Genomic DNA, 22,081 nt, shown 5'->3' with positions numbered 1-22,081 from the left:
GCAAGAAAGCCAGCGTGGCTGGAGCAGAGTGAGGAGGAGAGAGAGAACGATTCAAAATATTCCAAATCCATCCACAGATGTAGGCAGAGGTCATTCGAATAGAGCCTTATAGGACATGCTAGGGTGTGTTTCTTTTATTTTAATAAAAAATATACAAACCACTGGTGAGTTTTAAGCAGTCATGGGATATAATCTTATTTACATTATTTAAAAAATAACAATGTCTGGCTGTGTAGAACAGATTACGTGGAGTATGAAAGCAGAGATGAGTTAGGATTTATTGCCATATTCCACAATCAGAGGTGAGGTTGTTGAGACTAACTTGGGAGCAGGGAAGCCAGAGGTGGATAGATTTGAATATGTTTGGAGGTGGAGCTGATAAGACTGAAATAGATTTATGATTCAAAAAGCTATTGAGTGTAATAGAATACTAAGCATATATCCACAAAAACCTGCACAAGATGTTTATAGCACACTATTGCTACTGGCACCAAATGAGAAACTACCCAAACATTCATCAACACTAGCATGACTAACTGTGTTATAGGGTATTCACACAATGGAATACTATACCAGCAATGAGAATAAAAGGTGGTGGTGAAGAGTGAGGAAAAAAAGGAATAAAAGAAGCCATCAGAATTCACTCAATATTATTTCATGGGTACACCTTTTGAAAACAGGCTGAGTTAATGCGCAATGTCAGAATACAGGTTGCATTTGCACTTGCTGGGATGGTGACAGGAAGAAGGCAAAAAAATGAGCTTCTAGGGTGCTGGTAATGTTTTATTCTTTTTTTAATTTGGGTACTAGTTACTGGGGTTGTTCTATTGAAAATTCATCAAGTTGGACACCTGATTTTTTACTTTCTTGTATGTATGTCATATATCAATATAAAGTTAAAAATGGGCCCAAGCTGACATACCAACGTGTGTTACGGACTCATAGATACTTCTGCTTCTGGACTCAAAAGGTACCTGAACTGAAATGAATTCATAACACGTGGAAAATATTGGGGCGTTCTGGCTGACGTTACCTAATTTTGGTATGACAATAGGATATGATTACCAATAACAAATATATGCAGTTTTGACTCCATTAATAATGGAATGTTATGCTTTTTGGCATTGTTCCTACATCTGCCCCAGCCATCCTGGTCATCTTCCTTGGTACACATGTTTCAAGGCTTAGGGACCATTTTGTGGATATTTTATAAAAACTCTGATGTGTGAGTGGAATTCTAAATGGCTCAATACCTTTATGTATTAATCTATACATTAATTTATTTTCTTCTTTCATTCATTTAATAAATGATTAGTAATAAATGAGTCTCTAAGATATGTGATGCTATCTTCTTGGTGCTGTGGAGACAAAGATGATTAAGGCATCACCCTGAATCTCAACAGAATCATGTTTGAATTAGGGGTGATACAGGTAAGTGGATAACTATAATATACAGTGGTGGAGAATAATAAAAATCTAGTGTTGATGCTAATTGAGATCACAAAGTAATGGTATCTAAATAATTAAGGGCCCTTTTGTCTTCTATGAATCTAGATTTTATATTTGACCTATCTCTGTGTTGGGAAAATGGGCCAACTATTATCCCACTTTACAGATTGAGAACTTTTGAATGAAGGGTGAAAAAATTACCCAAGGATACCAAGCACAGCCAATGGTTTTTCTCACGGCTTTTGTCTTATAGTTCTTACTCCTCTCTGGAGACCAGGAAGCCTTCCCTATAACCCTGAGCACATCATTATCTCCTTGGAAACAAATACACACAAAAAAACCTCTATTGATTGTTTTATCAGTTTCTAGAAGATAAGAATTGGTGCTGACAGTAATTCAAAGTATTAGTGCTTTGTGAGGCAATTCATTGTGCTTGTGACAAGACAGTGCTTAGGGAACCCAGGGATTCAGTGGGTTTTATTGTAAACTCTTGGAGTCAATGCAGTGTCCTTTCTTTATTGGAAACAGATGAGGGCTGATGGCATTATAAACTATTGCATGCAATGGAGGTATAGTTGGAGATTCCAATTCCATTTATTATTAAATAAAATAGGAAAGAAATTATGGGTAAGACTGACAACAGCTCTGGGTTTTAAGGCTGCCTATGTTTGGTATGTATCTTAGAATATTACTACTTTTCTTACTGAAGTCTCGGTGACTTTATCATTTTTATCTTCGAGAACAATACTTTTCATACGCTTTCTTAGTTGAGAAACTTTCATCAAACAAATTATAGTAAGAAGTAGGACCAGCAACAGGATGGTAAAGTAGAGGTGAAGTGGATGATGAGAAGTCTCTCCTAGGGCCTCATCTCCCCACAGTGGACAAAAGAAGTAGTAGGAGGGGACTTCAGAGAAACTGCTAGGGTTTATGAAGCTCAATTCTGAAATCACTGTAAACTCGGTAGATGAACAGCAATTTTAAATTTTCTTGGAACTACAAACTTCTCTCTATTAATTCTATACACTTCATTTGTTCAGTTTATAGAGTCCCAAAATACTTTATACTATTAGCTAACTTTTAAAATAGCACATTCATAAATGCTTTATATACATTATCTCATTTTATCTGTCTTGGTCTCAGCTGCCTGGGTAGGAAATGATGCCTCAAACCAGGACGGGCTTAGGGCAAGGCCACTGCTCTCCATTCAGTTGCCTTCTATGCCCCACTCACAGGCAAAGAGGAAACTCAGGGCACCATTCCACATGCTTACCCTGTTCCCTCTGACTGACCCTATCGTGCTGCTGAGTACATCTGGTAATGGCCATAAGAGGTTATTCAGGAAACCAGATAGTTGACCTCTTTCCAGAGCTCCAAATACAGGGCACGGCCCAAGTTACCTGGTCTCAAAATCATTCTCTTGGAAACAAGCAGTTCGCCTCTTCCCTGGGGAGGAATCCCAGGATGGGGAGAGCTGAGCAAAGAGTTTAACCTTGCTCTTCCTCTTCTCTTCCTTTCACCATCCATGCTCCCAAAGACAAAAGCTTCCCTGCGCCTGTGTTCCTATCTCAGAGGGGCTCCCCTTTCACAGGGCTCCAAGATCCTGGGCCAGCTGTTACACCAGAGCCAACACAACTGAGGAATTCTTGCCAGGAGGCCTTTCCTTCTTCCTCTTCCACTGTGGCCGCTGCGGCCTTCCCTCTCCTTTGCCTCTCTGTGCTCCATAGATATCTAGCTTTCTTAGGAACCTGACTAGTGATTCTCAAACTATAATATAAAGCCATCACTTACAGAGTATGTCACAAATGTCGATGTCAGGGTGTTCCCATAAAGGTTGTCCAGGTTGGAGTGCAGTGGATCCTAACTCACTGCAGCCTGGAACTCCCAGGCTCAAGTGATCCTATCTCAGCTTCCTGAGTAGCTGGGACTACAGGTGTCTGCCACCACACCTGACTAATTTTTTTTTTTTTTTTTTCTCTAGAGATCAGGTCTCACCATATTGCCCAGGCTGGTCTCAAACCCCTGGACTCAAGTGATCCTCCTGCCTTGACCTCCCAAAGTGCTGTCATTACAAGCATGAGCCACTGTGACCAGCCACCACCAGGTGATTCTTAATGTAAATGTTTTTAGGGTCACACTTTGAGAAATACTGTTAGGCCCTAAAGAGCCATTGATATTACATCTATAAATAGCTCTGCTTTTTTTCTTGTTTGTTTTTTTCATAGAATTTTATTGAATGATGTTATTGACAGAAAAGTATAACCAAACACTGAATTTCATCTAAGAAAAAATAGCCAATTCCATAAGTGAATTTATATCATACCACTAGACTCACCATTCCAAATTTTGTATTTGGACCAGGGAGTTGAGATAATTTGATATAATTTATTAAATAATTTCCTTTCTCGTCTCTTCTCTTTGGTGCTATGTAGATGAATTTCATATTTTGGAGTAATCTCAGACTACAATGTACAAACTAGCACTTGACAGCCTGTGGTTTAACTGTACAAAAAATATCTTCCCTATGAACAAATAAAAGTAACATTGCATAAGTGGGAGGAGGCTCCTGATCTAAACTTTCTCTATTCACCAATTCTTCAAATTCGAGCATAGACCTAGAACACAGCACCCCACTTGGCAATTTGGTTAAATATGTTGACTTGATTTTTAAAGTAACAAATATAAATCTAATTCAGCTTTCTCTTCTTTAACCAAATGTATGTACTGGAAAAAGGAAAACTATTCTATGAAGAAGAATAATCATTATAATTAAGGAAATGACCAGATCTTAACATTGTTGCCATGTCTAAATACTTAGGAGTAGAACTCTAAAATCTGAGTGTGCTCGGGTTCACATCCATTCATTGTCATATTCTAAGAAGTTACCAGAATAAATGTACCCTGTAACTGCTGCTTAGAGTGACTCACTCTGCTAATAACATAGGAGGATCAAAATTGCAGCCTTAGATTGGAATTTACCCTGTGCTCACAATGTATGTTCTTTTGCCAGAAGTTGGAAAGGCTAAAATTACCATAAGCTTAATGGATACCATTAAATCCATTGCATTTCTTGTAGATAGAATGTCTTGAAGCCATCCAATAGAGCCATAGGAAATTTCCACTGTCAAGCAGAGTCTCTAGGTGAGGAACTAGTGTTTGCTGAAGTTTTGGTACAGGATCAAGTGTACCTTAACATTCTGCTCCTTAGCCAAATTGCCTGAATTTTCATAAATATCAAGGTAGTGTTGAAACTGCATTTGATAAAAAGTTAGATACAGAAGGAGTCCATATCCTGCCACTTAGGAAATATGACCTTGAGACCAATTACATCTATACTTTAAGACTTCTTTAGAGTAGCAGTATTTAAGATAATTGAGTTTTGATTCAATGGAACTAGATTCAAGGGACAATTTCTGCCACCTACTGCCTGTGTGATCTTGAGAAAATAGCTCAAATTCTTAAAGCTATAGTTTTCTCCTTAATAAAATGGGAATAATAACAATAGCTCCATCACAGCACTGTTGAAATTATTAAATTAGTTAATATTATCATGTACTCAAAAGGTTGCCTAAGAGAGTGTCTAACATAGTGTAATTTTCTACGAAAGTTAGCTAGTGGTGGCTGTTATTTCAATGGTTATTCCTCTGTTAACCTGGGATAATAATACCTTCTTGCTTAATTTCCTTCTTAGTTTATATAAGTAAACAATTACAGAAATAAATGGTTTCTGGAAACTAAAGCACTGCATCCGTTTTTTCATTTTAGTATTATTAATATTGAATCTGCTTAGTAGGAGTAGGTTTGTTGCATTTGCTGTAGGGCTCTCAAAAACAGAGATGCATTAGCTCTTCCGTCACACTGGGGCCCAGAACAAAAATATACTGAATACCCAGAAAACAATGGCAAGGGAACATGTGACATAAGAACGGTACATAGGTGAACGCCTACATGCCACTGGTGCTAGAGGAACTCACTGTGATCCAAAGCGTATCAGAATGATGTTCTCGGGATGAGGAAAAGTCATGACAGGGGGTCTCAAGGCAAAGAGACACACAGAATATAATTAATGCTTCTTATAGGGGTTGCTAGAATCCATCTTCTTGGCCTATCCCGGATCCTGGTAGCAAAATTGTGACATCACTGCCTTAGGGCTTTCCCCCAAAGTTGTTCTCTCTCTTTCTTTCTTTCTTTCTTTCTTTCTTTCTTTCTTTCTTTCTTTCTTTCTTTCTTTCTTTCTTTCTTTCTTTCTTTCTTTGAGACAGAGTCTCACTCTGTCACCTAGGCTGGAGTGCAATGGAGTTATCTCGGCTCACTGCAACCTTCACCTTCCAGTTTCAAGCAATTCTCCTGCCTCAGCCTCAGGAGTAGCTGAGATTACAGGTGCTTGCCACCACACCCAGCTGGTTTTTGTATTTTTAGTGCACATGGGGTTTTACCATGTTGGCCAGGCTGGTCTTGAATTCCTGACCTCAAGTGATCCATCTGCTTCAACTTCCCATATTGCTGGGATTACAGGCATGAGCCACTGCACCTGGCCCAAAATTGTTCTCTTTTTGTCGGCCCAACCTCCCTGAATCCTCTTACTTTGATGCTTAGAGGGAGTTACCTTGCATTACTAGGAGTTAGTGTGGTGTTTCTGGGAGTATTCACAATTTAGACAGTTATCTTTGGGTAAGAAATTCCAAGGACTGAATAGTTTATAATAACATTTTAGGAAACAATAATAAACATCCCAGGGTATTTTATTGATGCCATTCAAAATCATAGGCATCCAGTGAGAAATGTGTTGCTAAGGCCCACCTTTCCTTGGAATGGAAAGAAAATAAGAACAGGAAGCTTTAGCATGAAGTAGGATTTCACTTTGGGGCCTTTTCTTATTAGTAATCTATAAAGAAGGTAAAATAAGGTTAAAGTTACTCTGTTAAACACACACGCGCACACACACACACTCACATACAGAACTCTCATGTAAACTCCAGAAAGCCTTTGGTCATGTGACTCATTGCATTCTGCCTCAGTCAGAATTCATTTTCTTCCACACCTATATTTGATTTCAATTAAAAAGAAGACAGCTTGCTTAATCTTTCCCACAAACTGATACAGTGTATACCTGAGTGAACGGGACAATTTTCCTTATAAATTATGTATAAAAATACTCAACTGCTGCCTCTCTCTTAGAGACTCAAAAGAAAATTCAATTTCTTTTAGCTTAGTTTTTCATGGTTTTTGGGATATTCATTTCAGATTTTCCATTCATTTTTATAAATGTCTTATTTATTCAAGCTCTTCATAGAGAAAAGTAATGCTGTGCATTGCTGACTTTATTACTCTGGACAGGTTACAATATCTTCTCAGAAGCCAACACACTAATTGATTTTAAAGTTTCTGTAAATGTTGGGAGGACTTCTTGCCACACACTTAAGATGGGGAAGTGTGGCATTCTGGGAAGTCTTTCTGGCCTCCACCGAGTGGTGGGATGTTCTGATTCTAGTCTGTTCTCCATCCTTCACCCTGTGAATATGTCTGGGTTTTAGCTGCTGTCAGCTATAACATGACAATTCCTTAACTGATGAAGCAAGGGATCACAATACCTCTTTTAGTCCTATAGTATAACCTTTGTTTTAGAAAATGCTTCTGTTGTTCTGTGGAACTCTTTTAGATGTCCATCATGATTCTGTTCATAGCTTTCCTTGACACACATGCCTTGGTCAGAATGTTCAGCCACTAAAATCAGAGATAAGAAGTGTAGCAAATTGCTATCCTTAGCCTGGTGACCAAGTGTCCTTAACCATGATTCCAGGTCATGAGATAATTGAGCAATCTGGAGGAGGGAAGGAACCTTGGGTGGCTGGAGTGCTCTTGTCATGAACATGGGAAGCCATAGCTCAGTACTTACCAGCTTCTCTTTACTTTAGTCTGTGGTCATAACTGACTTTGCTTCTATTTTCCTCATCACAATACCTTATTTTATTATATTTTTCCCATTACCAAGCTCCTTAAACATTTTTTTAAAACATTCTTATAATTAAGACCCTTTCCTGTTTTTCTTTTCAATATGTTTTAATTTTTTAGGAATTTATGAGGTTGATCTTTATATTTGGATGAGTGAGAATCTTTGGCTCTGCTATTGTCTAGGTTTCCAGATCGTCTAAACATTTCCAGTCTCAAACATTTATCTTGGGTGACTGCTACCACTATTTTTCACTTCAGGACCTTTCATATTTGAACTTCACTGTTGCTTAGATCCAAGTCCACTGGAGATGCTGTGCTCCATCTCCATAAGCATTTTTGGTCTAGAGGTTTCAGAAAACCTGACTGATTATTTCACCAAGGTAGCCATGTTTTGAATCCCTTTGCTTCCACCTACAACCCTCCATAAAAACAAACATGTAGAGTAGCAGACTAGATATTACCATGGAAGTTTTGGGTAATAGCCTAGTCTTATTTTATTTTATTTGTATTATTATTATTACTATTTTTTTTAAGAGACAGGACCTCCCTCTGTTGGCCGGGTTGTAGTGTAGTGGCATAATCATCACTTATTGTAACCACAAACACCTGGGCTCAACTAATCCTCCCACCTCAGCCACCCTAGTAGCCAGGACTACAAGCATGCACCACCACATCCAGCTTTTTGTTGTTGTTGTTGTTTGTTGATATGGGGTCTCACTATGTTGCCCAGGCTGTTGTCAGACTCCTGGCCTCCAGCAATCCTCCAAACTCAGCCTCCCAAAGTGATGGGATTACGGGCATAAGCCACTGCACCTGGTTCCTATTTTAATTATTTGAGGCCAGGAGGAAATCAGACACATCTTTTCATGGAGAGTCTAGAAACCTTGGCACTGCTGAAACTTGTCAAGAAAATGTACTGATTCATAAGCATATCAAATCAAGAAATTAAGAAAGATAAGTCTAAGGATAGGGATGTTGGAGTTGGGATTTTAGGGCCAACAAGAGAAAAAGAGATGAAGAAATAGGTTTCAAAGTAATCTACATAAAATTGAAATACATGCATATAAGTCTCAAAGAAAATTAAAAATCTGTTCAGTGTGACATTGACAGCTTTGCTTTATTCTAAGATTGTTTTTGCCTTTCATGAGAGACAACTCATACTTGTCTTAGCTCTTTTGTAAACTGCTCGAAATGGAAGAAGAGGAAAAGAAACTAATGTAGGGTCTGTGGGGCCAACCTTTCTCTACTGCCAGAATCTGCAGAGGAAGAGAGAACTGGATGCTGTGCAGATGACCCAAACTTCCGGTCACCAAGAGGGAAACAGCAGGAAGCTGAGCGGAAAGGGAGCCACTCTGCAATCCCTTGAGCACTGACTTTCTCCCATTGTTTTACCTTCTGGTGCTCACTGTGGAGAAATTCTGCAGTTATAGATTCAGAAGTATGATTCCATACGTCCGAGTCTGTGAATATAAACAGAGTCATAAAAAGAAGACGGGTTATGCTCTTTCCTGTGAATGAAAGGAAGAGAAGAAACAATGGGAAATTCAGCATGGAGGCAGTTCGGTCATATTTCAGGGAAGATTTTCTTGGCAGTGGGGATTTCATGGTGTGAAACCGGGTCTTGCAAGAGCTTTTGGAAAACAACAGGGAACATGGTTCATCGGCCTGAAGCACTTCATATGTAAAGCCGCTGAAGGCAGAAAAGTAGAGAGATGGGCTTCCAAGTGAAGGGCACATCATCTGCAGGCACAAGCAACAGCAACGTCACAAACAAAAGCCAGCTCCTAGAATATTCCATTTTCATGGGGACCATTGTTTCTTCTGTTTGGGAGGTTCTACACAGTCTCTCCCGGGTATTGACATACAAATAATAAGTATTTTTGAAAGATTTGTCGGATTTGAATTTGTGAGATTCTCAGAAACAGCCAATGATGAATTATACTCTATTAAAAAAATGAATCCAGTGAGACATGCAATTGATATTTGAGGTTAGATGCAGGCCCATTTTGATTTGCAGGGCCCTTTTCCACAGGGACGCTTCACGCGGCTCTAGCTTAAACATAGTCCAGCCATTTCCCCAAGTTCCAGCCTCTGTAACATCTCTGATGGATGCATTTTGACTGGTGCAGGAGGTTCAGCAGCATAATGGCACTAACTTTTCTCTGCCACCTTTTGAGTCATAGCTCGGTGGGCTTGCCCTTTCCTATTTCATGGATTTGCTTTCTCCATTTGTTCTTACTTGATTAGGAAATTGCTGAACACAGAATTTTCCCTGTCCATAAATATCACCCAAGTTACACAGCATGGGGAGAGAGCTGCTATTGTTTAGTTCACTGACTTTGGGACTTTTTGCAAATTAAAGGATTTGAAAGGATCTAATATGGCCATACTGTCAGATAAATCGTTAGGGTCAAGTTCCCCCCTGGGGGTTTTCATTTAAGTCAGTGTAATAGGAGGTGTACTCAGGCATCCAAGGACAGAAATTAGTCCTCTGTTAGTAACCAGATGCCACAGTGTGGGGGATGAACCTCATTTCTGGGTGTGCAGCCTTGCTTTGTATTTCAGGATTTCAAATTGTTATGCTTTACTGTGCAACATGGTTTGACTTCCTAGAGGAGTTTAGAAAAGGAATTGCTGTTTGTAGTGGCACTCTGTCATGTGTTTCCTTACTGAAAGATAGCAGGCTTTGGAGATGTAGTTGGATTTCGCAGGGATATTTGGAATGGATGAAATTGAGTGAGTCTAATGGAAAAAATGTGTTGCATGCTGTCTGTATTCTCAGGTATGTATTAGGTTTTTTGAAGATGGAAAATGTCTCTCTCTGAAAGAAAGTTAAGATTTAGTTAGAAACAAAATCACACACACAGGAAACCACAAAGAAGGCAGAAGTATCCACAGAAGTGCTTATCTATGTGGTCACAGATGGGAGGGATCACAGCAACACAAGAAACACCATAATTAAGCCGGAGAAGTGGCCCCTGAGGAATTAGTCATATTTTACACATTTTCTGGCTGATTGATAGACCATATATTATAGGAAAATAACATTATCCAACCTCTGCAAGCTTTTTCTAATTGTAGCCTTGCCACTAGAACCACTTGAATTTCTTCAGAAGTTGTGTTTTTTGTACAGAAGCTTTTTCTGGAGAAATTTAAGTAATTCAACTATCTCCCCTTCCTGAGTATGTATGTTTTTGAAAAACATACATTTAGGCCTTCATTTCAGTAAGTTAATATGTGCAAAATGTGTTAGAAGACTGTTTGATTCCTACCAGATTTTTGTAGCCTTACTGTTATAATTGATCATTTTCTTCTTGCTACATTATTGATTGTAGCATCATTCTTGTCTATGTTATCAACACCTATTTATGTTGTTTCTACTAATAGGCCAGTACTTCGCTACTTATAAGGAGGCACACAAAAAAAGGCAAAAAAAAAAAAAAAAAAAAAAAGTGTCACCCCTGCTATCAAGGAGATTGAAGGGAATGAGAAAATAACAAATGTGAAAAAGTTAGTAAGTACTTAGCTATTGGGATAAATAGAGTACAAAGGGCTCTTGGAGACAACAGAAAATAGTAACAGTGAGAACAGTTAGACAATGAGAAAATCAGAACTTGAATTGGACTTTGAAATGCTGGTAGAATTTGAGAGGCAGAAAGGATGTGAGGTGTGACTCCAGGTGTTGGACGAACAGCTGGACCTGTCAACAACAATCACAAAGGATCCAGAAGGTACACTGATGAACATGAAGAAAAGAAAAAGGAAAAAGAACAGTAAGAAAGAAGCAAACATTTACTCTTTTGTTTTAACTCTAACAATTAGGAGTTAGGTAGTTATCCTTATTTTACAGAAGGAGCAAATGTGGCACAGAAAAAATAGTGGCAGAGGTGGTTTCATCCCTGAAACTCTATGGTTTCAAAACACTGCTTGCCGATCCCCCCAACTCCTCATATTGCCTCTGAAGACATTTTGCTGTGCTCTGGAGAATGAAAATCAAAGGTGGTCTCTGATTCAGAGAAACCTTTACTCTTTCAACTTGAGAGAAAAGATGCAGACATGGAAAATGAGCACACAGGCATCATTGTCACAACAGGAGGTAAGACAGATTCATGTGCTCAGGGGTCATCAAAGGAGGTGGGAATTGGGTTGGGCAGTAAGGATATGGAGCTTAAAGGATGACATAGAACCAGACTAGATTTTGACAGGTTTTATATCAGACTGAAACTGTGCCCAACACTGGAATTTACGAACCTTAGTAATCCAAGTATCCTGTCCAAAACAGCAGGTCTTGTCCCCTGCTTCTGGTCTCCCAGGTATGAATCTCAGATAAAACCCAAACAAATAAGTTTGGGTGTTGTGGAAGATGGTGGTAAACTTAAGAAAAATGCACATACCCAGAAAACAGTAGCTTGGTAGCCTGTTTATCTGTCCTAGTCAGGTCTTGGAGGGGAGGGGAATTGCTGTAATAGAAATAAGTAAAATAGGCAGTTTTATGCCCCAAGTATTTATATCATCTATTAAAGATATTGCTATAGTCCCTTTTCAGTGATTTGCTGGGCAGTTAAATTCAGACTTCAGTTCAGTTTAACACCCTGAAGTGGTTGTTTTACATAATTTATGTCGCCAGGATTCCTTTTGAGCTACAATCCGACCTTCACAGGGTGAGGAAGAGGCTGCAATCTGAGGCCAACTTTGGTCTAGCGGGACCCCTACGGGGAGCTCACTGGACCTGGTTTCTTCATATTGAAGTGTCAACCCCAAGCCCGGGGGCTGCCTTGTAAAGGCAGATTTATCTTGGAATGTTGGACTTGGTTGTGTGTTAATCTGTGAGCATCCATCGTTAGACATCTTTCTATGTGTATATATATTGCCTCTACTGTTGGGACATGAACTCACGAAGTTTGAAATCACATCTTATATCAGATCAACGAGATTAGTTTTTCTTCTCATCAGGCATTCCACAAAGAGTTGCTTGGTTTACTCTGTAAAGAGAGGAGGAGTGGAAAGTGGGAGAAAGAAGAAACGTTATGATATCCATGCTTAGACTTTGCTTTGTAATCAATATATTCTGCATATATTATACCACATCCTCCTTTCCTCCCCAAACACACGTACCATGCTCATTTCCTTCTGTAAAACTTAATTAATATATTATCAATACATTTTTATAGCTTTCCACCTCTTCTCTCTGTCTGGACATTCTTTTTCAGTTGTTGAAGATGCAGGGACAGTCATTGCTCATGTCTACCTACCTACTCTCATTTCTATTAGGTGACTGCCCTTCCCCATCTCATGGATTACGAGAGGACTGTCACTCATATTACCTCGCCACTCCCAGCCTCAGGGGTGGGCATCTGATACTTGTGGCACCTCTGTCCATGGTACTCTGCCTACAAGGTGAGCTCCCAGCCATGCAGAGCCAATAGGTGTCCTACCGAGATTCCATTAGACAGACAGAAACCAGAGAGGAAAAATGCTTTGCTGCTGGGATACCAAACAGTGAGGACTGATAGAAACCAGAAGCTGGAAGGGGCCTCTTTCTTCTGTGAAAAGAGTTGCCTGAGAAAGAAAACAAACTCCTAGGAAAGGAGTGCTGAGACCAGGCAGGAGACAGTGTGACAAAAAACGAGAAAAACATTATTTGAGCACTTGGACCGAGGCATGCTTAAAATCAGCACCATGCCTGGAGTTTTCATCAACCAATAAATTCCTGGTTTTGTTGGTTGACTGAAAGACTCCTGACCATTTCAAATGTCAGTGTCAAATTTCATCTGTCTTCTCTCTGTAGCCTTCCCTGATCCACTGTCCAGCTTATAAGGTTCCATTCCTTCTCTGGCTTGCTCTTTTGATGTAATTATTATCTATTTGTATTGAATGTGTTGGTGTTTTCTCCATCATCCTCAAGTTCTTGGACAGTCTTTTCTCAACTGTTTGTCTCTGGCCTGGTTTCTGACATGGGACAGTGTTATATAATAAATGTCCAATAGAGATTTGGCTGCTTAAGTGGTTATGCCATTTCCTGAGAGTGAGGACTAGAAAAGTTAATACTAATTCTAGAGGGTAGGACTCGGAAACTCTTTCTATGTAATAAAGATGGCAAAATCTAATCCCTGTAAACTCTGGGACATAAACTATGTGATGCTGTATGATGAGAATAGCAATGGTTCCTTACTTTGTATCTTGTGTTCTAGATTTTTTTTTTTCTCCCACACTTTTGCTAATGGAATTTAATGCCCATGACTTTATTATGTATCTAGATAAGATGAGAACACTCTGGCTACATGCCTCACCCACCGTGACCAAACCCAGGCTCCTAACGGAGTTTTTTAAATCTAGGTGCAAGTTTCACACTCAGATGAGGTGATTCTAAAATTTAAACACGAATAAAATAAAAACTTGATCCTGTACAGTTGTTTGTTTATAATCTAAGGAAAACAATTTTGAAACAGGCACGTATTTAGGAGAATATTATAATCTATGTTTGGAAGCGAATTAGAGGCAATAACAAATAAAGATAAAGGCAAGAAGCCCTTTAACAGTGCAATCTGAACTATGTAATTTATTTCTGGTTCATGCACCATCTATTTTGTGCATTGATTCATTTGTGTGCAGTTGCACCTTCAAGTAGATGGTGATCTGCATATGACAAGAAACCTGTCTTAGGGTATGTATGCTCCATTGCTGCCTTTTTGCTATGGTAAACACTCACTGAGTACCTAGCACAGATCTAGGTATATAGTGGGGATGGGGTGGGAGGCTTGGTTTCAATACACATTTTTGAACTTGCATTTATGTATTTTTAAAAAAGGGAAAGTTTGAATCAAAGCAATATGGTTGAATTCTCTACATTACCTGGCCATCTGTGTCTCTCTTTCCCACACACCAATATCTTTCTATTTACCCTTTTGAAATGAATTTTAAAAATTATCCTATCTATCTATCCTATCTATCTATCTATTCACACTACATTGCAGGGTGAATGGACCTCAGTTTCCTGGTGGACCCCTGAAACTACAGAAGCCCTTTCAATTCAGGTCCCAAGGTCCCTCCAAGGTGCACTCGAATTCACCTCATGTTTTCAGAAACATGCTTATCCAGTGAGCAACCAAAGCTCTTTCTGGGAGCACCATCACATTTGAATGCTCCTTCATGCAAGGCTGATGCAATGGGATCGAAACCAATGCTGAGGATCAGGGTACCATTCATTTCCTTCTGCCTCATGTCCAGTCCAGAAACACCCACAGAGCTAATGCCTTACTTTACTTCCTCTATGCTGGGATGCTTATTAATCTTTAAGTGCTAGATTTTGGAGGATAGAAGTGTTGCAGTGGCAGAGCTACCCAAGGTGAACCTAAGGATCTATAAACGACATATTTCATTTGTTTCTCTTTTCCAGGAGGCTCTTGGAAAGACTTTTTAAAATGGTGGGTTGAAATGTCTCTCTCTTTTTTTTTTTTTTGTTTACATCATTGATATGTGTTGAACAGAAAGTGAGGCATGGAAAAATGCTTTGGAGACATTTAAAGGCCAAAGAAATGCAGACAGAACTATTTACATAATTCATAGGAAAAAGGAACAATATTATCTAGATTAATTTTTTTTTAAGATGGAGTCTTGCTCTGTTATCCAGGTTGGAGTGCAGTGGCATGATCTCGACTCACTACAACATCTGCCTCCTGAGTTCAAGCAATTCTCCTGCCTCAACCTCCCGAGGATCTGGAATTATAGGCACCCATCACCACGCCCAGCTAACTTTTGTATTTTTAGTAGAGATGGGGTTTCGCCATATTGGTCAGGCTGATCTCGAACTCCTGACCTGAAGTGATCTGCCTGCCTCAGCCTCCAAAAGTGCTAGGATTACAGGCATGGACCACTGTGCCTGGCTAGATTAATTCCTTTTTATAGTGCATTTTTACCTTTTAATGCATTTTTTTCACTGTAGTTCACCACCATTCTTCCATGTAGTTATATGTTTTAGTAATTTATCTTAAAATGTACCGTTTCAGAGTGCTATCGAGAATTTATATGAATTAGAAGTAATTGTTAGATTTTTATATATTGATTAAAACAAGAATAAAGAGGTAAGATAGTAAAATAATATAGTACAGTAAGATAGGGGTCAAGTAAGTGGGCTCTAAGTCAAAGAAGCCACACACAAAAGGCCACATGTTATATGATTTCATTTTTATGAAATGTCTGGAATAGGCCAATCCACAGAGATAGAAAGTAGACTGGTGGTTGCCAGGGGCAAGGTGTGAGGAATGTCAGCTAATGAGTATGGAGTTTTCAGGAGATGACATATATTTTAAAATTCATTATGGTGATGGTTGCGGAACTTTGTGAATATACTAAAAACCACTTATTGTCCATGTTAAATAGGCAAAGTTAACTATGTAAAGTGTATGGTATATGTACTAGATTGTTAAGGCTGCTGTAATAAAATGATGCAGAATGAACAGCTTAAACAATAGAAATTAATTTTCTCACAGTTCTGGAGGTTGGAAGTCCAAAATCAAAGTGTCAACAGGGTTGGCTCCTTCTGAGGCTATGAGGAAAAAATCTTCCAGGCTTGTCTCCTTGCCTTGTAGATGGACATATTCTTCCAGTATCTTCACATCCTCTTTCCTCTGTACTTATGTGTGTCCAAATCACTTCTTCTTTTTTTTTTTTTTTTTTGAGGCGGAGTCTTGCTCTGTCACCCAGGCTGGAGTGCAGTGGTGCGAACTCCACTCACTGCAACCTCTGCCTCCCGAGTTCAAACAATTCTCCTGCCTCAGCCTCCAGAGCAGCTGCGGTTACATGTGGGCGCCACCACGCCTGGCTAATTTTTTGTATTTTTAGTAGAGACCAGGTTTCACCGTGTTAGCCAGAACAGTCTCGATCTCCTGACATAGTGATCTGCCCGCCTCGGCCTCTCAAAGTGCTGGGATTACAGGCGTGACCCACCATACCTGGCCTCTTTTATTCTTATAAGGACACTAGTCATATTGAATTTTGGCTGTCCCTAATGACCTAAGTTTTAACTTAATCACCTCAGTAAATACCTTATCTCCAAATATGCTCACATTCTAAGGTACTGGGGGTTTGAACTTCAACACATGAATTTGGGAGGAAGGCACAACGAAACCCAGAGCAGTGTGTGAATTACATCTCAATGAAGTTAGAAAGAAAGAAAGAAAGAAAGAAAGAAAGAAAGAAAGAAAGAAAGAAAGAAAGAAAGAAGAAAAGAGAAAAGAAAAAAGGAAAGAAGGAAGGAAGGAAGGAAGGAAGGAAGGAAGGAGGGAGGGAGGGAGGGAGGGAAGGAAGGAAGGGAAAGAAAGAGGAAAAGAAAGAAAGAGAGAAGGAAGGAAGGAAGAAAGGGAGGGAGGAAGGGAGGAAGGAAGGAAGAAAGGAAAGGAAAGAAGGAAAGAAGGAAGGAAAGAAGGGAAAAAAGAAATTACAGATTTTTTTGTGAAAAAAGAAAGAAAAGGAAAGAAAAACAAAAGAAAGAAAAAAGGGACAGAACGTAAGCAAGGTGTGGAACCAGGTTTCTGGGGTTCAAATCCTGGTCCTTTTAATGACTAGTGACATTGGGGATATTATCAAGACCCTCTATGCCTTATTTTCTACAATTGTAAAATAATGGTAATATTAATATTAGCATCATAGGGTGATTGGGAGGATTAAATGAGTTAATACCCATAAGATGCTTACAGTATCACTTGGAACACAGGAAACACTGAGATTATTTTATGCACAATGACACAAAAAGGAAAGTCCGATGGCTAGGACATGGATATACTTCTTTCCTGGTAGGCAGAAGTTGCTTCTTAGGAAGATTACTTTTCTTAACCTACTTTTGAAGGACAGAAAATCTAATATCTTCCAAGACCAGTGTAGGGGTGGTAATGCTTTGGGACAATCTACTCATTTATTCAGTCCATATATATTGAGCATCTACTGAGTAAAGATTAAAGGCTGCATTCATGACATTTTAAATAGCTTACATTTATAAGATGAGATACTGTGCTATTAGTTTTATTTTCTTGTACTTATTAATATTGTTTTGGGATTTACTTTCCTCAGGCTTCAATGGAACACTTAAAGGGTGTTTTGTTTTGTTACAGAGGAATCGTTTATAGTTTTCTGCCTACATATGTTTTTTAATTAAAATTTAAAAGTTCCTTTCTGATTCTTGACCAGAAGTTTTTCTCTTATGTCTACCAAGTCTTACTTCCTTCCCACAGAAGAACTATGAGGGTTAACAGGGAGGTTTGATATATTGAAAGCCTCGAGGCAGCCTCTTTGAGTTTATATTCATCAACTCCTTTCCTCAACACCCAGGGCTATATAGTTCTCACTCTCTTTGTTACAGAAGACCTGCCATTGTGGCATTGTGCCATTGTAGTGTATAGATAAGCTAGCCTCTCCTCACTCCACAAAAGCCATCTGAATCCAGTTTAAAAGTTGAATTTGATTTCTCCTCATTTCCATATATCTTTCCCAAAAGCGTACTGCAAAAATGTCTCTTCTTTCCACCCTCATTTCTGACTCTGATTTTTATTTCAAACACACTCTTATTTCCTTTTTAACAAATTACTCCCAGATCAATTTTCATAAGAACATATTTTTTGGAGTTGTGAAAATGTGTATAATGTGGCTAATATGTACTCTAAGATTTGATTTAAAGGGAATTTCTATTGGATATTGACACCATCTGATGTTACTCCATACTTATATCTGTTATGTATGTGTATATTTTCATTCATTAGTAAATGTAAACTAAGTGTCTAATGCTTTGCTTGATATTAGTAGGAGATGTGAAGGCACATGAAACACTGTTTCAACTCTTCAGGAGTTTACACTTCAGTAGGTAAAGTATGAGAAATATATATAGTATAGAAGGCAAGTGTGAGAGAGGTACCTTAAATGAGGGATACACACATTTATTTGGAACAAAAAAGAAAACCCGATTTTGCACACAGAATCAAAGTTTATTATGGACTGATCCATCTGATTGTACTCTTGTAAAAATCACTCCTACATCTCCTCTAATTTCCTATTATCTGGAGCATCATCATGGAAGTAATAGGGATGTTAAACCAAACTGTAGGTCTAATGAGAATAGAGATGAAATTATTCTTTGGAGTAAAATAAATAAGCTAAAATAAACCCGTCTCCTATAAGAGAATGCCCCAGCAGGTAGCTTACTAATGAAAACAATGATTTCCAAGGGGTTGTGCATTTCACAAGTTTTGGCAAAATGCTAGCTTCTCAGAGGGTTTTCATCCGAAGAAGCAAACATAAGATTAGATGACTCCAGCCTTGCCTTCACCATCTGAACTTAAATGATGAGGACAATTACCCACTCCCCTTGTCACCCCTCCCCAAAAGTGAAAACTTGGTTGGAGTGTGGCACAAGCTTGACATAACTAATTGGGGCAAATATTCAGCACAAGGCATGGGAAATTAACCACCAAAGTCTCATTAGCATTAATGGGAATTGCACAGCTAATTCCCTCCCCATTGTGCACAATATTTACTTCATAATGCTTATCCTGACATTCTACAACTTCCAGCAGGAAGCAATGATTTAGGTGCATAGGGTTGAAAATTCTGTTGAGTTCTTTGCCAACTCCTTTTGTCCTTGCTCATAGATTCAGAGGATGACCTCTGGGTGTCCTCATCGACTGGACAGCAGCCATGTATACCTCCTAACCCCCACCTGCTGCATGCTCTCTGCTCCAACACTCCCACACAGATACATACTGCAAGAACACATATTGACTTTGCCCTGATATTTTTACCCAGAAATCAAATTCCAAACCCAAAATATGAGCCGACCGGGAGGATCGGCTTGCCTGGACTACAGAAATAGGCATCCACCAATACTCTTTCTGCCCCTCTCTCTCCATTTTTCACAGACCACCCCACTGAAGTAAGAATCCCTCCTGGCCACAACCTCCCTAAAGAGTACCAAGGTATCTGTCTTTCGCATTGCAATGGTGTTTTAGGGATCTGTGGAGTGAAATTATCCAAATCTTTAATTTTTTAATTTACCATCTTCCCAGAAAGTGCAAAAACCTTAGATTTAACTCCATTTACCCCCTCCTGCGTGATAAGAGTGTTTTGTGTATGTGAGGCTTCAGGCTGCACCATGTTGTTTATGCTAACAATGTGATTTATGGCAAACACCTATTTTGGTATGCCTGAAACTTTGATCTGTGTTGTATCCTTTTCGCTTCTGCAAGAACTGAAGACAGGGTGGCTAAGGGAACTTACGCAGGCATTCCATGCATACAGAATAATTTCAGTTACATGAATTTCAAAACTCAAATGAACCCAAACTATAGTATTCAGAGATGCATGCTTAGGACAAATCCTAGAAAAAAATACACTAATATGATTACTTTTAAACCAGGCTAGTGGTTACTGGAAGAGCAGGGTAATGATTGGAAGGGGTCAGAGAGGGCTTTCTTTATCTGGGAGGTGGTAACACATTAATTTTGTGATAAATCACTGATTATTGATAAATCTTACACACTTATTTGGATATTTATTTTTACAATAAAAATTAAAAATGCATACAGTGAAATGCATGGATTCATAGAGTTCCTGCTTTCTAGATATTTTATGAAACAAGCATTATGAGCATATGATTTTTTTCTAACCATGTATACACCACATAGAGACTCTCTCTTCATCTCTTTCCATGTTTGTATGTTAGTTCTTACACGAGGCAATGGTGACAAGAACCACTTAATTGTTGAAATCATTATATTTTTAAAAATTACGGTTAAATCAATGGATAGAAACAAACATCAATAACAACTTTTATCCAGTTTTAGAAAAGTTAGTAACATAGCAAGTTTGTCTTGCCTGGTAGTAGATTTGCCGGAAGCATTAGACACCTCACCCTGCCTTGACCGAAGGAATCCTGCCTTTGCGATGATATGCTGCTTATCACTGTTCCTCTTCCAGAATAGTAGAGGGAGACTTTCTGGCTACAGCCCTGCCAGAAGCACTTATTCTGAAATTGCAATATGAGACACTACATCAACATACTGAAAACTTAGACTGGAAAAGGCTCATCTTATTAAAAACATGTTTTCCAACCTTGCTTGGGGGTTATCTAATGAAAAGTCTGGCCTTTCACCTATCAGACCCTTGGTGGAATCTCTAGAGGGAGTTTACTAAGAGAACACGCCTTCAGCAAGGCTGTGTTATTCAGTAGGCATCAGAATAAGAAGAACAATAATATTTATGCCCTGGCTTCATACACTGTCTTTACTAAAAAACAACAAAAGGCTTTTAAAATCCACTATCTCATCATTCCTCCTCTGGGCTCTGGGAAGCAAAAATGGCTTCTTTACCTCATATTTACATGTAAGCAAGGAGAGTGTGGTTCCCAGCAGCCTGTGTGACAGTTTAGACTTTTGCTTAACTGGCCTGTGTCACAGTCTCCTCAGATAACTGGCAGCTCAGATCTGAACCAGTCCTTAATGTAAAAGTCCTATTTACTTTTACAAACTGCACCTACCTCAAGTTTTAGAAATTAAAAAAGTATCAAACAAATTAGTTACCAGCAAATGAATGAGAAAACCTTTTTTTGCTAAAACACTTTCCGAATAGCTTAGGCCATGTGTATTCCCCCTCAACAGTCCTTTGTTTTGACCATTCAGTTTCTGACCTTAGGTGGACGATCCTTCAGTGGGCACTTAAGCTCCATTCAACGAATTTGATTGCATCAGAACACCACACTGAATATTAGATGTCATACCCCCAACGTGTAGATAGCAATGGGGTAGGATCAGAAGATGAGTTCAAATTATAAAATTTCCAGTTTTCATTGTCTTTCTCTTCCAAACCGAGTGTAGAAAACTGCAGTCTCAGTATTGGAGGCAATCTGAGAATCAACCAAATCCCTTTCTTCCCTTCAAAGACCCTTCTGCAGCTCTCTCCTCTGACTTGGTGGCTGCCTCCTTTGTCTGCACGAGGTTACATGCTGCTTTACGAGCCACTAAAAGGATCAAAGTGACCCTGGGCTCACGGAAGATTTATATCATTCAAGCACACATTTATTAAACGCTGGGATTTGATAAGTTCTTGACTATTCTAGATTAACTATTGCATCAGGTATGTTTGGACTTAAGGAAATAAAATAGAAAATGTTGTCATTGACCTTTACATCTGAATTTGGATGATTTGTTACCTACTGTGATATACATTAAGGGTTATTCCTCATTCATCACTTCATATGTATTTCTTGTATTGCACTGAAACACATGAGGTGATGAATGAGCAATATTTAATAATGAAATATAATTAATAATTAAAAATAATTAAAGCATGTATGTATTTATTAAAGTGTGTGTAGGTTTATGTGTGTTTAGACATTTATACACAAACTCTTGTTTATGATATAGTAGAATCTAAGTTTTAGAATCAAATAGCTGGAACTGGAAGAGAAACTTTATTTAATTTTCAGTAAATGCTGATCTTATTATTATTTCAGTAGAGACTACATTACCAGTATTAGCTCTTTATGTATAAGGAAAATGATGAATAGAGAAGTATGATTAGTTTTCTAGAGGCTGGGCTGTCCTCCCACTGATCTTCCAAGTAGTTTCTTAGGAACAACAGAACTAAAAATGTCCCGGATGATTCTGAGTATCCCTAAGTCAAAGTAGTTTCAGAAAGG

This window comes from Papio anubis, chromosome 19, assembly GCF_008728515.1.
Source record: "Papio anubis isolate 15944 chromosome 19, Panubis1.0, whole genome shotgun sequence".
NCBI lineage: Eukaryota > Metazoa > Chordata > Mammalia > Primates > Cercopithecidae > Papio > Papio anubis.
This window is presented reverse-complemented; position numbering follows the sequence as displayed.